This window comes from Phodopus roborovskii, unplaced genomic scaffold (genome assembly GCF_943737965.1).
Source record: "Phodopus roborovskii unplaced genomic scaffold, PHOROB, whole genome shotgun sequence".
Taxonomy (NCBI): Eukaryota; Metazoa; Chordata; class Mammalia; order Rodentia; family Cricetidae; genus Phodopus; species Phodopus roborovskii.
The window spans coordinates 7,074,039-7,092,014 of record NW_026126625.1 but is presented as its reverse complement, the minus strand read 5'-3'; the positions used below and the strand labels follow the sequence as shown (position 1 = coordinate 7,092,014).

At 37.4% G+C, this 17,976-nt stretch overlaps 1 protein-coding gene across 4 annotated transcripts in view; it reads left to right on the top strand.

The window, feature by feature from the left end:
- Positions 1-17,976, top strand: part of Cpeb1 (cytoplasmic polyadenylation element binding protein 1) — a 92,086-nt gene that overhangs the window by 42,697 nt on the left and 31,413 nt on the right. The gene's annotated exons all lie outside the window — the stretch shown is intronic.

The window sequence follows — 17,976 nt, the reverse complement described above, 5'->3', positions numbered from 1 at the left end:
GGGTTAGTGGGCTAAAAGAATGAACTTGATTCTTGTTAACGAGCTAAAACAGTAGAAAAATGATCTGTGTTTTGAGAATAGTCTTATTTTTTTGTCTTCTTCCCAAGTTGCAATAAAAAGGACAACAGAGTAACAAGATTGAGTCTACATACACTAAAAGAGAGCCTACATTTTCCAGACTCTCCCTACAGTTTGGTGTGATCCCCGTGTTCACTGGAGAGATTGGTGTAGCTTAGATTTCTTCCCAGCAGAGCTGCTTATCCTTGTAGTTCTTGTTCTGCTTTCCCGTGGAGTGTGAGTTTAACATCAAACTTGTAAACCAGCTTCAAAGAACGAGTTCATTCATGAAATTCAGCCACTTACATTTTGGACAGCTTGGCTATTCTAAAGTATATCGTTCAAGAGAAAACTAGTTTCTTCATTGCCTTAGTCATTGAGATATATTTAGGCATATAAATCTCATAAACAAGAGTGACAGGCCTAAAATAAAAACCTCTAGTTGACACGTTCCGTCTGTATAAAGCCCCATTTAGCCCACAAGACAATCACTTTAATGTTAATTATGAACAGTCAGCATCACCAGGTACTTAGGATCAAGGTAGGAAAGGAGAAAATTTCTTCTGAGGCATGTAATTGGGGAAATTACAAAGTTAAAAGTTTTACTTTTTTTTTTATTTGAAACTTGGTATGTTTAAATTGTATTGTGTCCCTAATTTTATTTTGTCATTGATCTTCCTATACATTTTAAAATCTCATTTTAATACGGGCTTTTTTGCAAATACTGAAAGAAAAATTCAATTTTACTTAGAGGATGCTGTATCTGAGCACCCTTACCTTATTTAGTAAAAAGTATGTTTTTCTAGTAATGTTGGTTGCAAACATTTTTGTAGAAAAGACAAAAGAATCTATAAACATACTTAAACTACTAGTGACATTTTGATCTGTTTCCCAGTATTTTTCTGACATACAGATTTCATCTACATGAAATCTTTGAGAATGTACTATGTATTAAATTCCCTATTTCTCTTTTTCTGTCATTAATTTTTAGAGTTTGTATGACACCCAGCTATGTAAATAGATGCATTATAGGAGCCTTAGATGCATGAATAATAGAATTCTAGGCTCCTGTTATTTATATAGATAAAAACAAGTATCTGTTTTATATATTAGTAAGAAGTACCTGAAGTCAAACTTTTGCTATATCTGAGGTTATCCCTGAAAGGCAACTTTACCATTTAGGAATAAATATCCTTTTGAGCTTTCAACACACATCTCTGACAATCTTCCAGAAATTGGCCAGCTTACTCTGCCACTGAGTTTTAGGGATTGAACCAGGACCTTGTGCACACTAGGTTAAGTATTCTACCACCCAGTTACTTGCCCTAGCCCTCTAGTGGTTTTTGTTTGGAGGCAGTACTAGGGATTGAACTTGGGATTCATGAATGCAAGGCTACTGCCTCAGCTCTATTGATATAATAATATACTACTTGGGGACAACATTAAACAGGATATTGGACTTTAGAACTATAAATTGGAAATGTAAAGATAGTCAGCTTTAACTCCTCTTCCAGAATTCATAGATTATATTAAGCTAGTCTTGAATAAACAGGTTTCAGTTTTGCTTTCCTAAAGAATGTAAAATTACCATCTTCTAAGTATAATACATGCACATGGCAGTGAGACTTAGAAGCATCAGAATAATCAAGTTGACTTTTGCAGAGTATGTAGAAAAGTGTAAGTAGAGGCAGGGAAAGAACCAGAGTTAAAGAATTAAATTCTTGACCTGTGGTGGTTGCACACACCTTTAATCCCAGTACTCAAGAGGCAGAGGCAGGTGAATCTCTGAGCTCAAGGCCAACTAGGTCTACAAAGTGAGTTCCAGGATAGCCAAGGCTACATAAAGAAATCTGTCTTGAAAAATAATTGAATTTTTGGGAGTAAAGTGATTGTCTAATGGTTAAGAATATTTAGTGCTATTTCCCAGCACCCACATTGTAACTCACAAACATCTGCAACTCCAATTTCAGAGCATCTGACATTGGCTCCCACCCTTTGCAGGCATTGCATATACATGGTGCACTTTTATACATGCAAGCCAAATACTCACACATAAAATAAAATAAATCTTAAAATTGAATTCTTGGTAAGACAGGATGGATTTAATGCAAAGCTTATGGGGACCTGAGTGAAGAAGAGAAAAACTTTTGATAATAAAATAGATCTGAGCAGGATATATTAGGAGAATGGCCCTGAACCTTAGAAAGTGTCCCAGAATAGGAAATATGAGTATATGTTGGTCTTTGGGCTTATTGGTGCCAACAGGTCTAGATTTGGATTCTACCACCACCTTTGATAGTACTGTCATTTCTCTTTACTCTGGGCCTTGTTTGGACTCCAGAGGGCATTTCTCCAGGAAGTGTTTCGGTTCTTGTACTACTTTTCTTTGTGGTAGAACTTCAAGGGCTTTGTTCCCCTGAGACTTTTGCTGTGTATGTACGATTTGCTTAGTTGATCAATTCTTGTGAAAGGCCCTGAATTACACAGAGGACTCTTAATTGAAAAATGACTAAATTAATGAGAACTAACTTTAGAAAAATATTATGTTGGAAGGTTCTCAATATGTAGTTCATAAAATACAAAGGAATGGTTGAAAAGCAGAGATGTGTAATATAAGACTATTGTCTTAACTCTGTTTCTTCCCCAAGGTGAGTATCTTAGTTAGGGTTTTGTTGCTGTAAAGAGACACCATGACCATGGGGACTTTTAAAAAGGAAAACATTTAATTGGAGCTGGCTTACAGTTTAGAGGTGTAGTTCATTATTGCCATGGCTGGAAACAGCAGCACTCAGAAAGACATGGTATTAGAGATGTAGCTTCTTGGATCCACAAGCAGCAGAAACAGAGAATGACAACTGGGCTTGGCTTGAGCTTCTGAAACCTCAAAAGCCCCACCCCTAGTGACACACTTTTGCCCACAAACCCACACCTACTCTAACTAGGTCACATGTCCCAATCCTTTCAAGTAATGCTATTTCCTATGAGTCTATTGGAAAGGGTGTTTTCTTTCAAACCACCACAGTGACTTTAATTTTCTACCTTTGCAGATTTGCCTATTGTTTAAGGAATGGGTTATGTGCATACCTTAGGTATCATGAACAGTTGGGAAATGACTCTGTGTGTGTGTGTGCGCGCGTGTGTGTGTGCGTGCGCGCGCGCGCTCGCGTGCACCTGCCTGCCTGTCTTAGTTTTGCCTGAGTCATGTTCATAATGGGACTGATTTCTGTAGTCAAGGGAATAATAGTGTTTCCATGGCTTGGATATGGTTTGAATGTGTTTCTCAAAGGCCTTATGCATTAGTAATTTGGTCCTCAGAGTAGTGATAATAAAACTAGCTGGCAGGGTATCTTTTGAAAGGGATCTTTTGTTATTGCTGTTTTGGTTTTTTCAAGAAAGGGTTTCATTATGTAGCCTTGGCTGTCCTGAAAATTGCTCTGTAGACCAGGCTGGTCTCAAACTCGCAGAGATCCACCTGCCTTTGCCTCCTGAGTGCTGGGATTTTTTAAAGGCATGTGCCATCACTGCCCGGTTTAAGGGGTTGGTCTTTTGAAAAAGGGTCTCACATAGACTAGGATGGCTTTGATCTAAATCTGTCTCTGAGGATAACCTTGATCTAGTATTCTTGCTGCCACCTCTTGTGTGCTGCATTATTAAGCATGTACCACAGCTATCAAAAACCTGGTACTAAATTATTTTTAATTTAGTTCATACTAAATTATTTTTAAGTGGTACAGAGTTTTACTTGGAATGGAAAAATTCTGCAAGTGGATTGTAGTGGTAGTTACTAAAAAGATAAATTATATATTTAAAATGGTTAAATTTTATATTGGATATATTTTACCACAATGAAAAGTTCTAATAAAGAATAACCCTTGTTTGTTTGCCTAAATGAAAATACAGCCATTGGATTTGAGATAATTGTTGGAAACCTGTCTGTTGATAGTTGGAGGTATAGTATAACAGGAAAAATAAATGACCCAGAGACGGATATTAGGGTTCAAACTTCAAGCTGAAGATCAGAAAAGCAAAGCAGCCAGCCATTAGCTCTTACCTCTACCTGAACTCAGACCAAAGGGGCGATTCACAAACTGCTGAATAGTATTTCATAGTGTATATAATACCACCTTTTCATTATCCATTCCTTGTTGTAAAACAGTACGTCATTTGCATTTCCTAGATATCATAGAGCGGCACTGAACATGGCTGACTATCTGTGGAATGGGGTCTAGAGTTCTTTGGGAATATGCCCTAGAATGTGGTACAGTTGGATCTTGAGAGATATATTCCCAGTTTCCTGAGGAATTGTCACACCAATTTCCATCGTGGCTGTACAAGTTTACATTCCCATCAGCAATAAATATGTGTTCCTCTTTTCCACATCCTTGCCAGCATGAGCTGTCATTTATTTTATTGATCTTGGCTGTTACAAGATAAAAATATCAATATTTTTAATTTGCATTTCCCTGATGAGTGTTGAACATTTAAAGCCATTAGTGTTTCATCTTTTGAGAATTCTCTGGTAAGCTCTGTATCCAATTTTTAATTGGGTTTTGTTTTGGTTTGATTGGGGGGGCAGTATTTTTTTTTTTTTTTTGTGACAGGGATCTCTGTAGCACTGGCTGTACTGGAATTCACTCTGTAGACCAGGCTGGCCTTGAACTTGGAGAGATCCTTCTGCCTCTGCCTCCCAAGTACTGGTACCAAAGGCATATGCCACCACCATTTGGTGGGATTTTTTTCTTGATATCCATTTATTTAGTGTTTTTTTTTTGTTTTTTTTTTTTTAGTTTTTATATATACCAAAGTATGTTTTGGTAAAGATCTTTGTTCGTTCTATAGCCTGTCACTTTTTTCAAATGATGATGGCTTTTGTTGTACAGAAACTTTTCAGTTTCATGAGGTTCCATTTATTAATTGTTGGTGTTAGTGCCTGTGCTATTGATGTTCTGTTGAGAAAGTCTTCTTGCTAATGAGTTCAAGCCTGTTCTCCATTTTCTCTTCTGTCAAATTCTGGGTTATCTGACTTTATGATGAGTTTCTCGATCTGTGTGGAGTTGAATTTTGTACAGGCTGACTTTTGCATTCTTCTACATGCAACAGCCATCCAGTCTGATCAGCACCTTATATGCAGCCATCCAGTTTGACTATCTTTTTTTTTCTCCAGTGTGTATTTTTTGACTTCTTTGTCAAAAGTCAGGTGCCCATAGGTGTGTACATTTATGTCTGGATCTTCAATTCAATTCCATTGATCAACATGTCTGGGTCTGTTGGTTGTTTTTTTTTTTTTTTTGAGACTGTATTTCTCTGTATAACAGTCCTGTCCTGGAACTTACTCTGTAGACCAGGATGGCCTTGAACTTAGAGATCCACCATCCTTTGCCTCTGGAGTGCTGGGAAAGGCATATGTCACCTGGCAACATGCCTGTTTTATGTCAGTACCATGCAGTTTTTATTACTATAGCTCTGTAGTATAGCTAAAATCTGGGATGAGGATACCTCCAGCCTTTTTTTTTTTTTTTTTTTTTTTTTTGTAAGATTATTTTAGTTATCCAGAAGGGTATGTGTGTGTGTTTCTATATGAAGCTGAAAATTGTCTGTTGTGACAAAACTTCTGGGGAGATTCAGCACCAAATCTACTCACCCTAAATAGTGAGCCCATGACAGACCAAAGTACCAATAACACTAAAATCCAACTTAGTGAGCAAAGAGTTTTATTTGGGGTTACTTATGGGAACAGACATGATTCAAAGCTAACTCCAGCTGGGAACACACTAGAGCACACTGCCACAGCCTGCAGGTAGCTTAACAGGTTGAAGAGTATTCTTTCCCATGTGACTTGGTTGGTCTAAACCTCTTCCAGGCAGCCAGGCTGATTTCTGCCTTTTCTAGGCTGCTGGTCTGGTCTTAGAGTCATCTTTGCAGCTTGGTTCTACTCTTCTGAGAGGTACTCTGTATTGCTTACTCTGGCAGGAAGGGATCTAGTGAATCTGACCAGTTACAGTGACTTCCTGAACCTATTTTGAATTGTTTTACCTTTCTGTTCAAGGAGCTTCCCTACTGAATGGAGTGTTTTAGTCTTGGAAGAAACGGTTATACAATATCCTTTCAAGTTTGGGAAAGAAGTGTAAAACATTGGGTCCAATCTGTGGAATGCTATTGGTAGGATAGCCATTTTCATGGTATTAATCCTACTGATTCATGAACATAGGAGATCTTTCCATCTTCTGATGTTAACTCATTTTCTTGAAAGTATGAAAAATGCTGCTTTAAAATTTCAGATGACTGTTTATCTTTTCACATAGAGATACCTTGTTTTATTAGGTACATCTAAAGAGTTGGGGGAAAATAAAATTCTGTCTATTTGAAAATATACCTTACTATTACAAATTTTAAAATGATTTTATCACTCAGATTAAGTAGGTTTTTATCAAAACATGTGGCCTATAGGTTTTAAATGTATTCTACAGAAATCATCTACAATAAAACCTTATTTAATAAAGCCAGTTAGTTCAGCCTTTAGTTTCTCAATGTTTTATTCTAAATATCTCAGTCACAGCAAGAAAGTTGAAAGAACTATTCAGCATATAAATTTATACATATCCTTTTATATGTCAGCATTTGTATACCTTTATTAGTAAATAATATTGCACTATAGTAAAATACTATATTTTGTTTTTATCTTCATTTTGACTATATCCAAGTTTGGGCAGTTATAAATAAAGTGGTTACCATTCTGTACAGTTAAAGAAATACATACTTTTTATTTCTTAGTTGAAATTCTTAGGAGTAGACTTTCTGGGTAGTGTGTGTTTTAATCTTGCAACTTTTTCCCAGAGTGGTTATTTCCAAAATGGAATTTTGGTAGGTAACAGCCAAATGCTGTTTTCATCTGAACGTGTGGTAGGTGTGTCTTCATGCTCCATTGTGTAACTTGAGTTTCTTTGATTGCTAAAAGTGGTGGTTTTCTTTTTTTTTTTAGTTCTTATTGGCTGTTTATAATCCTTCTGGAAAACTTTGAAGATCTGGTGCCTTTTTAAAGATTAGTAAATTTTTGCCTCTGAGATTCCTTCTATACTCCATAGAATTAGATGTTTGTTAGATAAAGTTGTAGATATTTTTCCCATTCATGGCTTGCCTGTTTATTTCCTTGTAATGTCTTGATCAGAAATGATTCATTTTGATAACATAATTTACCAAAACTTCTCAAATGATCATTGCACTCTTGTGCCTTACATGTCTTTGGGCTGGGGATAGAGTTCAGTGGTAGAATGCTTGCCTAACACTGTACAAATTATAAACAACAACAACTTTCCATCTCCAAAGCCCCAGCCCCTATCAGGTTCATAGTTAACTTTAATTTCATGATTGAGGTGATTAGCTGTTTGACTCCCCATTAATTTTGTAGATAGTATGGAGTAGGACATCTAAATTCATTTTCCCATTTTTCCACTCCCATTTGTAAAAAGACTTTTGCATTGAGTTGCTTATAGGCAGGCAAGCAGGCATTTGTGATTATACTAACTACTAATTTGGTGGGAAATAACCTTTTGACAATATAGAATCTTGCAGTATGTTATGGTGGTATATAAACATTGTTTATTATGTGATTTTTCTTAGGTTTCTAACAAGACAAATATAGACCACAATAAGAGTACTGCAAAATATAGAATAGTAATTTTTTCTCTTTATTAGTTTACAATTCTCATTTTAAGTAAAATAAACAGCATTAAGTAAAAGCAAGAATGTTAACATCCCAGTTTTTCAAAAAAAATAATAATAATATATTAATACATTTTACCATACTACTTACCAGCATGTAAGAAGAGGAGTTGAGTTTTCTTTTTTGGTTCTGTATTTTACTAGGATCAATATATGGAAAAGATCTAAGTTGAAGTTGATACAAATGTGAATCAGTTATGGGATGCTGGTTAAAGAAGGAAATGAATGAGAATACTATATAAAGGATATAAAACAAGCAAACAAAATATTGCTACAGAAAAGTTCTAGGTGCCATGTAAACTTGGACTTTTTTATTTATACTTTTAAACAATGGAAATGTTAAGAAATAAGATCTTTTGTAGAGTAAATTACATTATTGTATATCTGCATTGAGGGAGCTTTTGTATTACAATCATAGAGAACTATGGTTTGCTTGGTAGTATGGAAATTATCCTAAATGAAAGCAATTCAGAGCCCCTTTATTTTAGAATGTCCTGTAAACCACTAAACCACCAGAACATGTTTATACAACAGTAAAATGTTATCTTGAATTAAACTGAAGACATTTTGTTTAGTTAAAAAAAAATAAGCAAGAGAATGTAGGAAAGTACTTAATTAGAGCTGTTAACTTCTGAGTACACAGCACCCTAGATATTTCCAAGCACCTTGTCATCAAGAACAACAACAAAATAATTCTGTCATGTTTTTTAAATTCATGATAGGAATAAAGACAGCACAGATTGGTGAGAGTCAGCAAACTCTGATGCCCAAGATTGATATTGGCAACTAACACTGCATCAGCCCATGGACTTTAAAAGGCATTCTTGTTCTAAACATGTTATCAGGCCTCAGGGTTGTTTTCTCTTCCTGAAACTGACATTTTTCATCTAATTTTTTTTTTTTTTTTTTGCTGATCTTAGAAATAAGTTTTCACTTGATCATTGCACAGTTGGAGCTCAGCTTCAGAATCTTTCAGCTTTGTTCTTTGTCAAATAAGACACCTGTTTATCTTCATCTTAACTACATGCTGTCTTTTCCATTTGTGCCAAAGTACCCTTAGTAAGTGGTCTTACTAACTACAAAATAAGTCACAACTGTAGATTTTCCACTTCAGTCATTCTCATAGTGTGTATCATTTGTAACATTATTCTGTCTGCATGTGTCTTCTTACCAATATATTTGTTACGGTAAAATCAGTGTTCACCATTTACAGCTGCAGTAACACCCTAGGTTACTGTCTTCCCTTTTACAATTTACCTCAGTGACAGGAATACTACTAACTACTGTAAGAGACAGAGTCTTGTTATCTTTTTAACATCTCATCATAGGTTCCAAAAATTCTTTATAACTTTCATATTTTACTAGAGAAAAAAATTTGAAGCATAAGTATTTATTAAAATAATGAGCATTACATGATCATAATACATACATAATTTTATGTAAAGATCATAATTAAAAGATTAGCATACTGATTATGCTATGAGCATAATTAATACATTTGCAAATATTCTGTTTATATTTTTTGCTTTCTTTTATGACTATGGCATCTTTCTCCAACATTTTATTTCCTTTTCATTTGTATGTGCTTCTACTCAGAAGGAACCCTTCTGTGTAATGAACTGTCACATCTAACCACACAAATAACTTCCACCAGATTGTTGTAAAATCTACCACTGATGGCCTTTCTTTATTCTTTTCAGCATCATCTTTTGCTTTTTCCTGTTCTTCTTGCCAACAATTACTAAGTTATTCCAATGTGCACTTTATCACATCCCAAATTACCTCAGCATATAATGTTTTGGGTATATGAATATTCTTAGCTCTCTCTCTCTCTCTCTCTCTCTCTCTCTATATATATATATATATATATATATATATATATATATATATGTATATATATAAAATCTTTCACTTCTGCAAGGATTTCAGGTAAGATACTGAACTTTTTTGGCTGTTGTCTTGATTTACTTTAGCAGGCAAGTTGACAAATGGATTACTATCACTTTCAATGACTTGAGAACCAGAGTGCTTTTTCTTTATCTCCTTAATGACAAAATTGTGAAGGGCAAGGTCACAAGCCAGACCATTTGGGATTCAGAGGAACTTCAACAGGCACTAAAGAATACAGTCTCTGATCATTTGACTTTAACAATCACTGTTTTTCCAACTTTAGTTCTAGTTTTTTTAAATTGTCTGGAACTGTGAATCCAAAATAACTTTTTCCTCTCATAGAAAAATTTTGGAAAAAGACAAAAACCAGATTATACATGCTTCATCTTCTTTGACATAGCCAAGTTTCCTCAATGTGCAAGATTCCATGTGCTTTGCTAGCATTGACTTAGGTATGTGACAATTGTAATCATAAGAACATATTGCGATTTCATTTTCTGCCTCTACCTCATCTCTGGGGTTCAGCTGATCCAGGCTCCACTCCAGGCATATCATCAAATCCTCTAACATCTGGCAGCAGCACTCCATGAACTTGCTCTGAAAGTATTTTAACTTTAAGGCCCTGAATTTATTTCATAATCTAATTTTTAAGTGGTTTGTTTCTTCTGTGTAAGAATGCTTGCTTTGACAATAAATAGATACTGTTTGATGTAAATGCTTCATAAACTCAGGATCTACTGGTTTAAAGTCCTAAAAGAGCAATAGACTATAAATAACATTACATTCTGTGCACTCAATATTCTGCTTTAGGCAGTCCTCAGATGTATTATCCATGTAGTCTATATCAGATTGCCAACAGTTATTATCCACTGTACCCCTAAAGACTAGGGTGTCAACTACAAGAAGCAACAGGAAAGTGCTTTCTTTTATGTAAACTTTGGATGTTCTACCTAGGGAGTATGTTTAATTCTGTAGCTAGACCTTAGATGCTCCAGAAAATGAAGACCCAAATAATATCAACTTCAGACTCATTTCACTACCCTAAAGTTTGAATAAAAGAAACCCCTCTCTTCACTGATTTTCGTACATACTTTATCTTAGTGCCTGGCAGCCATATAGCTTTCAAAGTTCTTCCATGGCACTAAAACACTGCTGCTGTTTATGTACAGTACTCTTCTGTACAGTAGCAGATTTTGCAATGATTGGCAACTCCCTCCTTCCTCTGCAACCAGTCCCAAGGCTATCTTGGTGTAGAGATTTTAAACTAAAAATGGTTCAGGTGAATGTTTAATGACTAGTGAAACCCTGCTGGTACCTTGAGCTCAGAGGTAGGACCTGAAAAGGTCATGGATAATCAGATGGGGTGTTCACAGAATATGTGAACTTAGTAAGATTCCTGAGATGGGAAGAATTCAGAATTGTGGGAGACAAGATGGTTTTCTCTGTCAGAAGAATAGGCAGAGAAAACCACTTTAAGATAAAAACCACAAATGTCTTTGAACTTGCCACCCACAAGAAGGGCAATGATAATGAGCTAGTTAGGAACCCCAGAGTGTTTCTTTACATTAAACTTGGAGACACTGGGGAGAGAATACACACAATGAATACAGCCCTCTGTTTATACAAAGTCAAGCCTTTTAAGAAAGATTTACAAAAGGAAATGAAGTGTGGACTGGACTTTGAACCTAGATTTTATAAGGATGTCTTAAAATTTTATAAGGACATCTACATGAATTATGACTCAAAGGATGACCCCTGACATAATGGAATTGAGTTTTAGGGATCTGCGTATTGGCCATTTGGGGTAGGTGGCAACTATAGAAAAGTTTGGCTCATATTATCAAGAAGGTGGAATTTATTGACATAAGGGCACAGGCTGGTGAATTGTGGATCAAGAATGAAAAGATCATAGACTGAAGAGATTGTTCAGCGAAATGCTTGCTGTGCAAGACTGACAACCTTAGTTCATTCAAATCCACAGACCCCACATAAAAAAACATTCTTAGTATTCCCTACTGAGAGATGGGAAGCAAAGATCTTTGAATCAGCAGAATATGCAGGTCAACTTGCCTGGCATATGCATCAGTGAACAAGAGAAACCCTATCTCAGAGTAGAGGGTGAGAGTCAACATTTGAAGTTGTACTCAAATTCCATTCATGTGCTGCGGAGTGAACACATATACCATTTACCCTAGACAGTATAATACTTAGTTCACTTCCCTTTGACCTTTACTAAAATGGGATAAAAATGTAAAAGCTGAACATACTAATGTTTATTTTAAGGACTGTTTAATAGAAACTGGTTTAAAATAATTTACAGAATTTATTGAAGATTATTAAGAGCAGTTGATTAAAGTGATCGTATTTTTATGAAGGGAAATGCAAAAGAAGCTTACATTTGTTACACCTGATCCCTAGTGACAAAGATTAGTGTATAGCTTAATGTTCAAGGTAGTACTTTGACTATTCTAGCTATTATGCATTGTCTGTCTTTTTGAGCAACTCTTCTACCTATTGGCACTCAGATTAACAATAAAGTCTTCTCTAGAGTATGAATTTCTAGGGAGTTGCAATTAACTTACATTAACCTTTTACATTTGATGAACAGTATGAGAGAAGGTTAAAACAATAATTAGAGCCTGAAGATTGATTTTGATTGTAGTGAATCATTGAGAGTATTGTTTAAGAGCTTGACTACCATGAAAAAAAAAAGTAGTAAAGTAAGAATAGGATGAGTTACTGAGGAAGGAGAATCTGGGATAGAAATTAAAAGCAAATTCAATGTATCCCTCAGCCCTCTCACCTGCCCTGCAATTAAATTTAGAATGGAGTTACTATATAAAACCTTCACTACTCAAATTGTGGTTAGCAGAAGCACTAATATCATCTCAAAGTTAATTATAAATGCAAATATTTGGTCCATCCTTGTGACACACCTCTGTAGCCTCAGAAGTTGAACTAAATTGGGAGGATCTTTGTGAGCTCCAGGCAAGGCTAGATTGACACAGCTAAACCAAAGAAGTTTTTAGAAATACAGCTGTATTAGCTTATAAATTTTTTAAAAATAATTTTTATTAGTTCTTTGAGAATTTTTGTACAGTATATTTTGGCCACCCCTTGACTTCTAGATCCAATCTCCTTTTTCAACCCACACAACTGCCCACTTTTAAAGCCATCAAGTACTATCTATACTACCCATATGCTCTTGTACGTTTGGTCTTTGCTGGTGGGAGTTTACCCTATCAAGGGCTTTACCTTTAAAACTAAGTCTCCATCTCCTAGGCAGCTATCAGTTGCCAATAGCTCCTCTTCTAGAGCTGAGACTTCATGTCCAGCTTAACTGTTCATGCTGGAATTTTGTCTGGCCTGAGCCTGTGGAGGAGGTCTTGTTTATGCTGTCTCAACTGCTGTGAATTCTTAGAGCCAATTGCCCTGCTGTGTCCAGAAAATGGTTAACTGTTATCTACTACCTCTGTTTGTAAAAATCACCCCATCCCTCTTCCATGAGGATCCTTGAGCCTTGGGAGGAAGGGGTGTAATATAGATGTCTTGTTTAGGGTCAAACATTAATTTATTTTTCTCAATACATTGATCAGTTGAAGGTCTCTATGTTAATCACCATATACTGCATGCACAAAGAAACTTATAGGATGAAGGTTGAAAGATGCAATAATCTATGGGTATAATGACAAGTTGTTAGAGTTTAATACTATGTCCATTTAGCTGAATGATAGTGTAAGACCCTCAGAATGAGGAGTCTTCCAGGTTCGGTCGATACCCCCAAGAACTCAATGTCCAGTCCAGTTGCTGCAAAACGCAAGAGGCTTTAATGAACAGGAAACGTTTGCGCAAACGGGCTCCTCCAGCACGCAGGCTAGGGAGAAGCCCCCTCCCCTGGGCCCAGGTGTTTTTAAAGGCAAACCCACAAGCTTAGGGAGGGGGTGGGACCCTCTGTCCATTGAGTACGTGACCCTTGGAGGCCGGATGGTCTGCTGTTAGGGTCAGCAGACCTTAGGGCCTCAGGTGTGCTAATTAATCTTGTCTGGGCAAACCAGAGTTACAGCTATCTCTTGACTCTATTTACCACCTGTTGACTCACAGGAAAGGAGGGGCAGTGTGAATTCTTATCTCAGGGCCTTGTGAGAGGAAGCTAGCAAATTCCAAGGAACAGATACTGGTTTCTAGGTTAGTCCATCATTAACATTACTTTTTAGGTCTTTCAATAGTAGTAGTTTCTCCCTTGTTGTCTATAACCACAGGTTCTAGGCCCCCCCATATGGTGTTATGTATGAGCTTCAACTTATGGAGTGGGCCTTCAGTTCAATCAGAAAGTGGTTGGTTACTTCCATGACATTTGTGATACTGTTGTACTAGCGAGCATATCTTCTTGTTGTTGTAGCTCACAGGATTCACAGCTGGGGGTAAGATTGGTGATTGCTTTTCAACTCCGGTAACATGCATAGCACCTTCTAGCACTAAGATAGTCAGTAGGGATGAAGCTTTCAGGTTGAGTATCAGCTCGATTTCTCTATGTTCAATAACTCAAGTAAGCTGTGTTTTACTTGAGTTATTGAATAATTGAGAGCATTAGCAATAGCCTTTATGTAATAATATTTGAGGGTCTACAGGACCTCACTGGCCAACAACTCCAAAAAGGATGACTCATTTCTGGCACTAGATTTTTATTTATTATTCTTTGGTATATAGTAGGGGCATTGACTTGCAAGAATTTAAAAAATCACCCTAAATCATTGATTACAATTTTCTCAATTGGCTGTGAAGTTATTTGTTTGAAAGACTCTATTAACTGAGGACTGAACTTTCTGAATGGAGTAGAGATTAGAAAAGAGCTCAAGTGTGGTTGCTGTACTGTCTAGAAAGAACAAGAGAGCACAGATTTTTGTTATTTCTTGTTGTGATATTTGTAATAATGAAAAATAACAATGATCCATTTAACATCCTGGTACCCATACACATTAGTCGTAGTTTCCACATTCCTGTACCAGCATTATTCATCAACATACAGAAATCTTAGAATTGTGGTGTAGGTGCCATTCAGTAATATGGGTACATCATTTGTTTCCAGAATAGCTTCTCTTTCATTTGTTTTATTATCCATATTCCTCCTCCTTTCCCTTTTAAACATGAAAACAAGAGAACCTTTATAACATTCGGCCTTAATGATGTCAAAAAGGAGGGCCTCTAAGGCTTTAAGGTACTGTTCTCTTTTCTCTTGCTTGACATATACTTAGAATGTTACTTGTGGAGGAGCCTGAGCAATTTAAAGCTGAGTTCCTTTTAGTTTAGGAACTATGAGAGAGAGACAGATTTTTACTGCTGAGGCTGGAAAAGATAAGAGTTGTGACTGTAACACTAGAAGCCTTGAAACCAGTCTGTGAAAAGTCCCTACACCTTTTGCTATGACTTAAGCATCTGAGGCTTATTATTTTTTATTATAAAAAATGAAATTGGAGTTGGAGAGATAACTCAGCAGTTTAATCCTGGCTACTCTTCCAGAGGATGCAAGTTTAATTCCCAGCACCCACATAGCGGCTTATAATTATATAACTCCAGTACCAGGGGATCTGACACACACACATCAGGCTTCTGTAGGCATGGCAGGCATGTGAGACAGAGGCATGCATGTATAAAAAATATCCATACACCTAAAATAAAAAGTTGTAAAAACTTTTGAAAGAATAGGAGTTGGACTGTTGAGATGGCTTAACAAGTAAAAAATACTTGCTGCCAAATGCTGATCTGAGTTTGATCCCTAGGACCTACATGGTGGAACAAAAGAATCCACCCCCAAATCCTGTCCTTTAACCACATGCATGATGTTTCTTTTAAAAAAGTTTATTTGGCTTAAGTTCTGAAGAGGGGAAATCTGAGGTTGGTGCCAACATCTGGTATCAGTACCTGATGTAGACCTTCTTACTGTATTGTAGTATAACAGGGCATGCACTCACTCCAGAGTCATTTCTTCTTACAAACCAACTAAGGAGCCTGTTGACATCTTCTAGCTCAAGATAGGAATTTAGGGTTACACTTTTTGGTTTTTGATGTGAACAAGTACACATCATATGAAATAGTTGAGAGATCAGAAGATGCATCTGATCCCCTGGGACTGTAATTACTTACAGTTATGGTGAGCAAGTTTGTGGGAGCTATGAACTGAATCCAGGTCTTCTACATGAGTGGCAAATGCTCTTAATCACCTTACCAGCCCCTGGAAAAGACAGTTTTAAAGGGAAAGAATTTTTTAAATTTGAGTTAACAAGCTTAATTGGAAGCTTTGTACAGGTATAAAACACCTCTGGGAAAATTTTTGTATATAAAGGAACTTCTAGGAGGAAGCATTTAAGTTACAGTTCAAAACATTACTAGAGTAAGAATCGCTTTTGTTCAGTGTCTTTTCGTATTTAAGTGGTTCTTGACAACAAATTATGAAGAATAACCTCTGATTTAAAAAAAAGGTCCAAGTGCCTGTGTGGCCTCTGATACAAATTAGAGAGGTTTAATTAATCTTTTGTTTATTAAAATTAATCTTTGCTCATCAGGCCTTTTGATACTTTACATGTAGCTTGTGCTACGTGTTTACCTCTCAGTCTTCCATTTTTTTTTTAACTTTTATTGATTCTTTGTGGATTTCACATCATATATTCTGATCTCACTTATCTCCCTGTCCCCTAGCATCTGCCCCCTGCCCTTGTAACCTTCCTCCAAAACAAAACCAAATTTAAAAGAAAAGCCAAGAACCAAACAAAACAAAGAAGAATCTTGTTGTGGATGCTGTAGTGTGGCCTGGTGAGTCACACAGTTCACTCTCCAGTCCATCTTTATTTGTAAATGTTCATTGCTATGAGTCATTGGTCTGGTTTGAAGCCTTTGGTTTTTGCTACACCGCTGTTAATGGCTTCTCTCTGGGGCTCCTCTTGGATATCCTGTTGTTAACCTGTGTCACGGAGATCCTGCTCTTTTGGATTTGTAGCTTTGCCCCCTTCACGTGCTCCAGCAGTTCATAGATTGGGTGGATGTTGGGGAGAGCCAACTCATAGCCCTGGTTTTGGGCCTGGGTGGTGGCTGGACTGGTCAGCTGGTCAGCTCTCTAGCTTTTCCTGTTGTTGCTACCCAGATGAGTTCTCTAGCACTGCCTAGGCTAACTCACCCAATGTAGCCTACAATAAGGAGCAGGGCCAATTCTGCTCTCAGGGCCTCAGATCAGGTCCCACTTACTCATCTCTCTAGGGCCAGCTCTACTGTTTTGCCCAGGCAAGGTGCAGAGCTCTGTCCTGATTGGGGGGGAGGGTCATGAGGAAGGGTGGTGTGGGGTCAGTCCTCCTGCTTTTAAGTCTTAAGGGTTGGCTCACCTGTGCCCTTGACACCAGAGTCAGCTCTAGTGTACTTCCCAGATAGGAAGCAGAGATTGCTTTCTCGTGCAGTGCAGGCCCAGCTCTCTCACCTGCAGCACATTGTAATGGGTGGTAGGGGAGGGCATCTTTCTTACCCATGCTACCACATGGCAGATGAGGAGGGATGGGGTCATCTCTTCTGCTCTCCTGCCCTCAGGGATGGCTCACCTGTATCTCCAACCACAGGGTAGCTATAGTGTGTTCCTTGGTGAGGTGCACACCTGTGATAAGGGGTGGGGATTGTCTTTTCTGAGTGTGGGGTGGGGAGGGTAAGCTTTCCCATTAGGGGTAGGACTAATTGGTCTCCTGCAATATCCAGTGAGGGGCAGGACAAACCATCCCAGGGCCAGTGAAAGGCAGGGCTGGCTCAGCAGAGCTTGGTTCCAATGACCCCAGTACTAACAGAGGCCATGGATACCACCACAGACCCAGATAATGGCCCTTGGCAGCAGCTTGGGTCCAGACAACACCATGGTCCCAGTGGCCACACAAGCCATAGTCCCTGGGGCATCAACATAGTTCCAGGTGCTCAGCCTTCCTCTTAATATGAGATGAAGAGTTCTAGCAGAGTAGGTAAGTTTTGAGAGACAAGATCAGGGAGCAGCTAGAAAAAAAGACTTTCTAAGTAAAATGTGAGTAGAGTGATCATGTCTCTCAGTTTATCTTACAGATCATTTTGGAAGTCACAGCTGTAGTAGTAGTAATACCCTCCTCCCTTCTCTTTTAAGATAATCAGCTATATGATCACTGTAGGGTAAAACCCTTTGTGCTAGAAACTGTACTAGATAATTTCTTTAGTTTGCACAAAACATCTGAAAGGATAGCTGCTCTTACCACTTTACAGGTAAATATTCTGAAAGAGTATTGTGATACGGTCACATGGTGGTAGAACTGATGA